Source organism: Vicugna pacos, chromosome 9 (assembly GCF_048564905.1).
Source record: "Vicugna pacos chromosome 9, VicPac4, whole genome shotgun sequence".
Taxonomy (NCBI): Eukaryota; Metazoa; Chordata; class Mammalia; order Artiodactyla; family Camelidae; genus Vicugna; species Vicugna pacos.
The window spans coordinates 26145312-26152340 of NC_132995.1; positions in this window are offsets into that span (position 1 = coordinate 26145312).

Below are 7029 nucleotides of genomic sequence, written 5' to 3' on the forward strand. Positions count from 1 at the left end.
TTTTTTCATGTGCTTGTTGACCATTTGTATATCTTCTTTAGATAAATGTCGGTTCAAGTCCTTTGCCCATTTTTAAATTGGGTTGTCTCTATGTTGTTGCGTTTTAGGGTTTCTCTACATGTTCTGGATAGCCCTTTATCAGATACATGATTCACAAATACTTTCTCTTGTTCTGTAGTTCTCTTTTCACTTTCTTGGTAATGTCCTTTGAGGCAGAACAGTTTTTTTTTTTTAATTTTAATGGAGCCCAATTAATTTTTTCTCTTGTGGCTTGTGATTTTGGTGTCAAATCTAAGAATGCATTTTTACCTCATGACTCTTACGTAAGAAAGGCAAGACATATAAATGTTCCACAAAAGAATTAACATAGTAGAAGTGGCAGGTCAACTATCTTTCTATAATGAAAATACTTGGAAAATCACATAGTTACACTGAATATTGACCAAAAATTTTATTTTTTCTTGGATAATTCTGTTATTTAATGAGGTCTATTTATATTGTTCTGAGAACCCAAGTTCATTTTCTTTTTTTCTTATTGAAGTATAGTCAATACAATGTGTCAATTTCTGGTGTGGAGCACACTGTCTTGGTCATGCATATACATACATATATTCATTTTCATTTTTTTTTTCCAAGTTCATTTTTATTAGCTGTGTGGGTCCCTATCATAGTGCTCAATTGGACAGGTGTCTGCCTAGCCTGTAAGTCGCTGCTCCTTCTACAAAAACTGTCCCCACAGCATCCTCTCCTATGTAGATGGCCCCATAGAAACCATGTTTGTACCTTGTGATCTTGTCCCCCTGGTGAGGACCCAAGCTGAGCAATCAGCTTCTCTCTGAGAATCTGTACTTGGGACTGAGAAATGTGTTGGTTACTGTACGGGATTATGTGGCAGCCATTTCTGCTTCATTCCCTGCTTTGGGGGCCACATGAGATCCTGTATCTTTACAATAAACATTTTTTCTTTGCAGGTTTATTTGGTATATGTTGTACCAATCTGCCATTGTGCAATGATATTTATGTTCCCATATTGGTGGGCTGGTTTCTCTCCCTGCAGAGATGCTGTGCACAATTGGAGTTAAGCAATGAATTGGTTGGAAAGGAGAGGACAACCTGGTGGGGGTCTCAGTTACACAGGGGAGAGAGTGAAAAGCCTGTTCTTTCCTCCTCAAAGGATTCTGAGAAGAACGGGTCTTGAAGTTGGATGGGTTCTTCCTGGTCCCTGCCCTTTGTGGCTCAAGTGAGGAGGCAGGGGCATTAGGCTCATCCATCTGGGGATGGGGGAACCTCAGAACATGGGGACCACGATCAGCTGTCCTGGATGAGTCTGGTTTGACACCGTTTTAACATGACATGGGAGAGATAGTGAGGATGTGACACTAAAGGTAACTACAACTATGGCAGAATATCTTGGCCCTCCACAGTGAGTCATTCAGGAACCCATGTCGCAGGGAGGAGAAGCAGAGAGCCTGAGAGAGCCCGTGGACCTTCTGCGTCTGATGAAGAGGCCGCCATGGTCAGACCCATGGACATTGTCAGTGGAGACCAGAGGGACAATCACAGGTCAGGGGTCACCAGTCCCAGATGGTAAGGCAGAGAAGATACTCAATTCAAGGGACCAGTGAGCACCCACAGGGCACTGCCTGGGTCGGAGGGACCCTTCTGTCATCTCTAGGACTCAGGGACCCTCTATCCCAAAGTGCCATCCTGGGAAGGAGAAGGAGGCATCCCTCAAAGGGGCTGTGAAATGACTGCTCTGGACTATTCACCAGGCTGGACTAGACCCAGCTCCTCTCATTCACTTCTCTCTGAAGGGTACGCCCTCATCAGACACTGGAAAGCTAAGGAAGCTACATTTTCTCTGCACATCTTAGTGTTCTACAAAGTTCAATTTAAATCATAGCTTCGTAAAAACCCCAGAATCCGAAGATTATTGTCAGGAGCCAGAAGAATAACCCAAAGGATCCCACCCCCTGCCTTGCTTCCCCTTCCTTTTCCCATCCCTCCTCTCTTCCTTCCTCCATCAACAGGGAGCAAAGGACCTACTCTGGGTCAGGTTCTCCCAAGACAACCAAGACACAATTCTTCCTGTGTGGAGCTGATGGTCCTGAGAGAAGACAGAGACTAAGCAGTTTCCAAACCACATCATTAATGCCAACTTTAAGGTGTCCACGGGCCTTGGGAGCAGAGGAGAGCCTCTCAAATCTGCCTGGGCAGGGGTGAGGGAAGGTGTGTGAGCATCTGAGGAGAAGAGAGTGCTCCGTGGGTACAGATGTTGGTGTCTGTGGTAGACACGGTGAGTTACCCACCCCCAAACTATTCTCCCCTTCTTCTTTCCTCACAGAACCCCGATTTTGTTTGGGGTTGCCTGCATGCCCATCCTAAGCACTGATACATGCCTGCTTCTCTTTCTATTGTCCGACAGCCTATTTTCCAGGTCCCCTTCACTTGTAGCTGTGGTCTGTGACCCAGATCTGGTCAAAGATACAATGCTGAGGGAGTTTCTGCAGAACTCTGCCTCCCTGATAAACCGGACAGATCCGGCTGGTGCCAGCCGTTCCCCACTCTCCCCGACGGTGCAAGTGATGCCTGGAGCTGTGGACTCATCTTGCAATCATGATGATGAAAAGAGTCAAAATGCTAAGAGAGTAAAGAGCAAAGATGAAAGAGTCTGGCTTCTTAAAGACCTTGCTAAGCTGTTACCACAGTACTGGACTATTGACTTCCAGATTTCTTAAGTGGAAAAATAAAACAAACCTCTGCTAATTGAGCATTCTGAAATTATTATTATTATTTTAAAATATTTTTATTTTATTTATTTTTATTTAAAAAAATTTTTTGGTTGGGAGGAGGTGATTAGGCTTATATATTGTATTTATCTTAATGGAGGTACTGGGGATTGAACCCAGGACCTCGTGCATGCTAAGCACATGCTCTACCACAGAGCTATATCCTCCCCACACTGTTTTGAAATTATTAAAAACATTCGTAACTAACAGCGTCTCAGAGGAAAGACCTGCTTATTCAACATTTAAGGGTCCAATGGCCTTAGAGCTGGTTTTCTTCCTGTTCACCCTGAAGAAAAATCTGGCAATCTGCAGCCAGCATTTGGAGATAGAGCCTTTAAGGAGGCAATTAAGATTGAGTGAATTCATAGGGGACCCCAATGGGACGGGGGTCCTTGTAAGAGGAGCACATGCACACAGAGGGAAGACAGGTGGGGACACAGGGAGAAGGCGGCCGTCTGCCTGCTCAGGAGAGAGGCGTCTGGAGAAACCACACCTGCCAGCACCTTGATCTGGGACTTCCAGCCTCCAGAACTGGGAGAAAACGAATTTCTGTTGTCTAAGCCACCCAGTCTGTGCTAATTTTATCATGGCAGCCCTAGGAACCACCTCTCAAAGAGGTCTTCTCTGGAGAAGATACCGTGAAACAGCCAGTCCTTCCCAGCAGCAGCAGACACCCAGCCCCACTGCCCTGTGTTTCCTTCTTTCAAATGAATAGAAGGTCATGATGGGTCCCTAGGTTTCTGATGCAATCAGCATCTTAGAAGGGAATAACCAAAATTAAAAACCCCAAACAGAAAAAAAAAGAAAAAGAAAAAAAGACAATTCAAGGATCAGAAAAGAAAAACCCTATTTTTGAAACCACCTAATGAATCCACTGAGAGAGATTCAAGACGATATCACATCAGTAAAACAAGAAGAGGACGCTATGAAGGAGCAACTGGAGAAAAGAGGACGCTTTCAAGGATTAAACAATTACGGCCAAAACAAAGTAAATTATTAAAGGCTGGAAAGCAAAGCCAATTAAATAATTAAAGGATGCAAAGTCAAGTTTTGTAGAAAGTCAAACAAGAAAGAAAAGATAAGAATTCAAGAGGCAGAAGAGACAGGAGAGGGGGAGGGCATAGCTCAGTGCTACAGTGCATGCTTAGCCTACACGAAGTCCAGTACCTCCATTAAAAAAGAAAAAAAATCAAAACACAGGAGAAAACACAAAAAAGGGGGAAAAATAGAGAAAGAAATAATAAAGAAGGAAGAGCATTTCTCAAAGTTGAATCAGGATCCAGATGTTTAGATGGAAAGGGCCCACAATGAATGAAAAAGATGTTCTAGTAACATGTCAGAATGGCAAGGAGACAGAAAGTTCCAGAAGTTTCCAAAGTGGCAAAACAAGTCAGCTAAAAAAAGGAACAGGGACCAGTCTGGTTTCAGACTTCTTAGTAACCCTGGACATAATAGAGAAATGCTTTCACAGTTATGAGAAAATATTATTTTAAATCTCTATCAGGTAAGAGTAAAATAAAAAAAAAGATTTTCTAAACAGGCAAGGTCGTAGAAAATGTAACTGCCACAGTCCCTGTTATAGGAAGCTACGTGAGGATGTGTAGATCAATAAATAGGGGGCAAGGCGGTCTTGGGGAACAGCAGCTCCCACTCATGAAAGCAGGGAAAGGAAGACACTGTATCGCCAAGAAGGAAATAGTTTAGCTTACAGCAGAGAGATGGAGAGTTCAAGACAGAGGCCTCTGGAAAAATGAAGGACTTCAGCTAAGACTTTAGTTTTTTTTTAACATAAGAATGTGATAAAGACACCTAGTGCAAGGGGTACAAAAACTATCAGTTAGACACTCCAGGAAAAAAGAATGATTGTACAAGAAAATTATGATCCACATGGGAAGCAAACAAAAATAATTTTAAGGTGACTATGTTCAATTCCATGGCAAACCACAATCATTTTTTAGTACAGAACCTTAGTGTTTAATTTTATGCTAGTTCCGACAACCCCTTTCTATTCCCCTACAAATGCTGTTCGATAGAAACTGGCCTTTAAAACACGTATTAAAATTGGTTTTGTTCTGGGCACCTTGGAACTCTTCTAACACCACAAAGGGTATTTCTGGGGAGACAACAATGTTCTGTTTCTTGATCTGGGTGCTGGTCAAAGAAGTGTGTTTCCTCTATGAAAAATCATCAAGCTGTACTCTTATGATACGTGCACTTTTCTTTATGTTGTACTAAAAGAAAAGTTTTGTTTGTTTTTTTCTTTTAAGTGTAGCTGATAAAAGATAAAGTGTGAAAGGTGAGGGAGGGGGAATAAAAAAATGGTAAAGAGTTTTGAGATCTTTATCTTACAAAGTGAGAGAGAAGTTAGGGAGTATGTCAGGTTGATGGAAAAGAAAGTAAGTTCTGAATATTCAAATTGACTCAGGCAACAGATGGCTAGAAGAAAAGTGGATTCTAGAACTATTGAACCTTGAGAGGACCAGCGGGGGGGGGAGGGTGGGGAGTAGGCAGTGTGAGGGAGGCAGGTCCTCATGTGTCACAGTGTGAGTCCATAGACGTCCTCAAAGGTGGAATTAACCACCTGAACAACTGAAATCACTAGTGGTTAAAGAGACTGCTTCTGAAGTGGGGAGCAATGCCCCCACCCCATGGAAGACACTCTTCATCTATTATTTTAACAATATAAAGCTTTAAACCAATATAATAAATAAATGCTAAATTGCGTGATACAATCCATGAGGGCTGAAGCGGGGCTGAGAAAGGACTTTTGATGTTTCAGACCGGATAACTCTTTGCTCTTGCTACCAAACAATGTCACTAAGGCCCACTGTAGGGATAAAGGATTTTTTTGGCTTTGAAAAGTTCCTATGGCACAGGGCCTTTTTTCTTAATCTTTTTTTTTTTAAATTTATCAAATTTATTGTTTTCTTATGCGTATGGCTATAGCAGAATATAAAAATTAAATGATAAAAGTTTCTTTTAAGAGTGCAATTTAACTGCATCTTAAAAAAGTTCATCTATTTTTTAAAAAACTATACATACTCAGGTAAAAAAAGACTCTGACTTAAACTGAAGACTTCAGAATTAAACTCTAGAAGTAAATGCTATGGCTGTCTAAAAGTTTATACTGGCAAATTGCACACATTTTCAAATTATAATGCAATATTTGTACACAGAATAACTATATACACACTTCAATTACATTGCTGATAAATAATAGTTATCCAAGTTGTCTTGAGAAATGAGGTTTAATATAGATTCAAATTAAGTAGAAGATCAGTCTCAATTACAGCATTTCCTTCACAAATAATAAGAGATCATCCAAACATTTGCTGAGTATAAAAAAAACCCCACGCTTCGTGGTGTGTTCTGGGAGTTCCAGTATGTTTTAGATGAGGAATGTTGACCATGAAGGAGCTCACTGCTGTGCTCACTGCTAAAGCTGGAGGAACTCTGGTCCAAAGGAGGGCCTGCCCTCCCTCCACTGGCCTCAGTGCCGCTCAGGTGGGGATCTGACTGAGTGAGTGAATGCAGCCTGGCAGTTTGGGAGGCCTGAGCGGAGGGGAGGGAACAGCACAGCTTTAAGACGAGGGCCCACTCCTGGGAAAGGGACCATCAGGACTTGGTGCTCGGTCCCCTGGCTGGTGTGTAAAAGCCCCTTGTGATGTGCTGATTCTCGTGACCTCTTCCAGGAACTTGAGCAGTCTTAGCATCTCCGCCCTCTCTTCTTGAATAGACTGCAGGGATGTCTCTTTTCTCAGTTCTTGGATGAGAGAATCGATTTCCTTCCTCAAGCTCAGGTTGACTGTCATCAACTTTGTGTAAGTGTCAACGAGGCTGGGTATATTTACTGGCTCCTTCTCTAGCCTGGCGCTCTTTACAGTTGTCTCCATCTTGGCATACTCCTTTTTAGCCATGCAAAGCTGGTCAATGAGGTGGCGTTTCTCATCAGTCCGTGAACCCAGTGCTTTTGCCAGTTGCTTTTTATGTCTTCTGTTAAGTTCGCTTCTAACAGACTGAATAAGTCTGAAAGTAAATAAAATGCCCAGCAATAAGGTGAGGACAGGCAGACTCAACGCTGTCTCCCCGTGGAGGATCTGGAACATGAACTGAGAACATAGGTGACTGAACAGCAGCATAACCAGGACTGCACTCAGCTTCCTAAGGGTCAGCCCAAAGCCAAGCTCCACAGAGGACAGGAGCCCCTCCATGGCACTGACCCACCCAGGGCTCTGCCCAG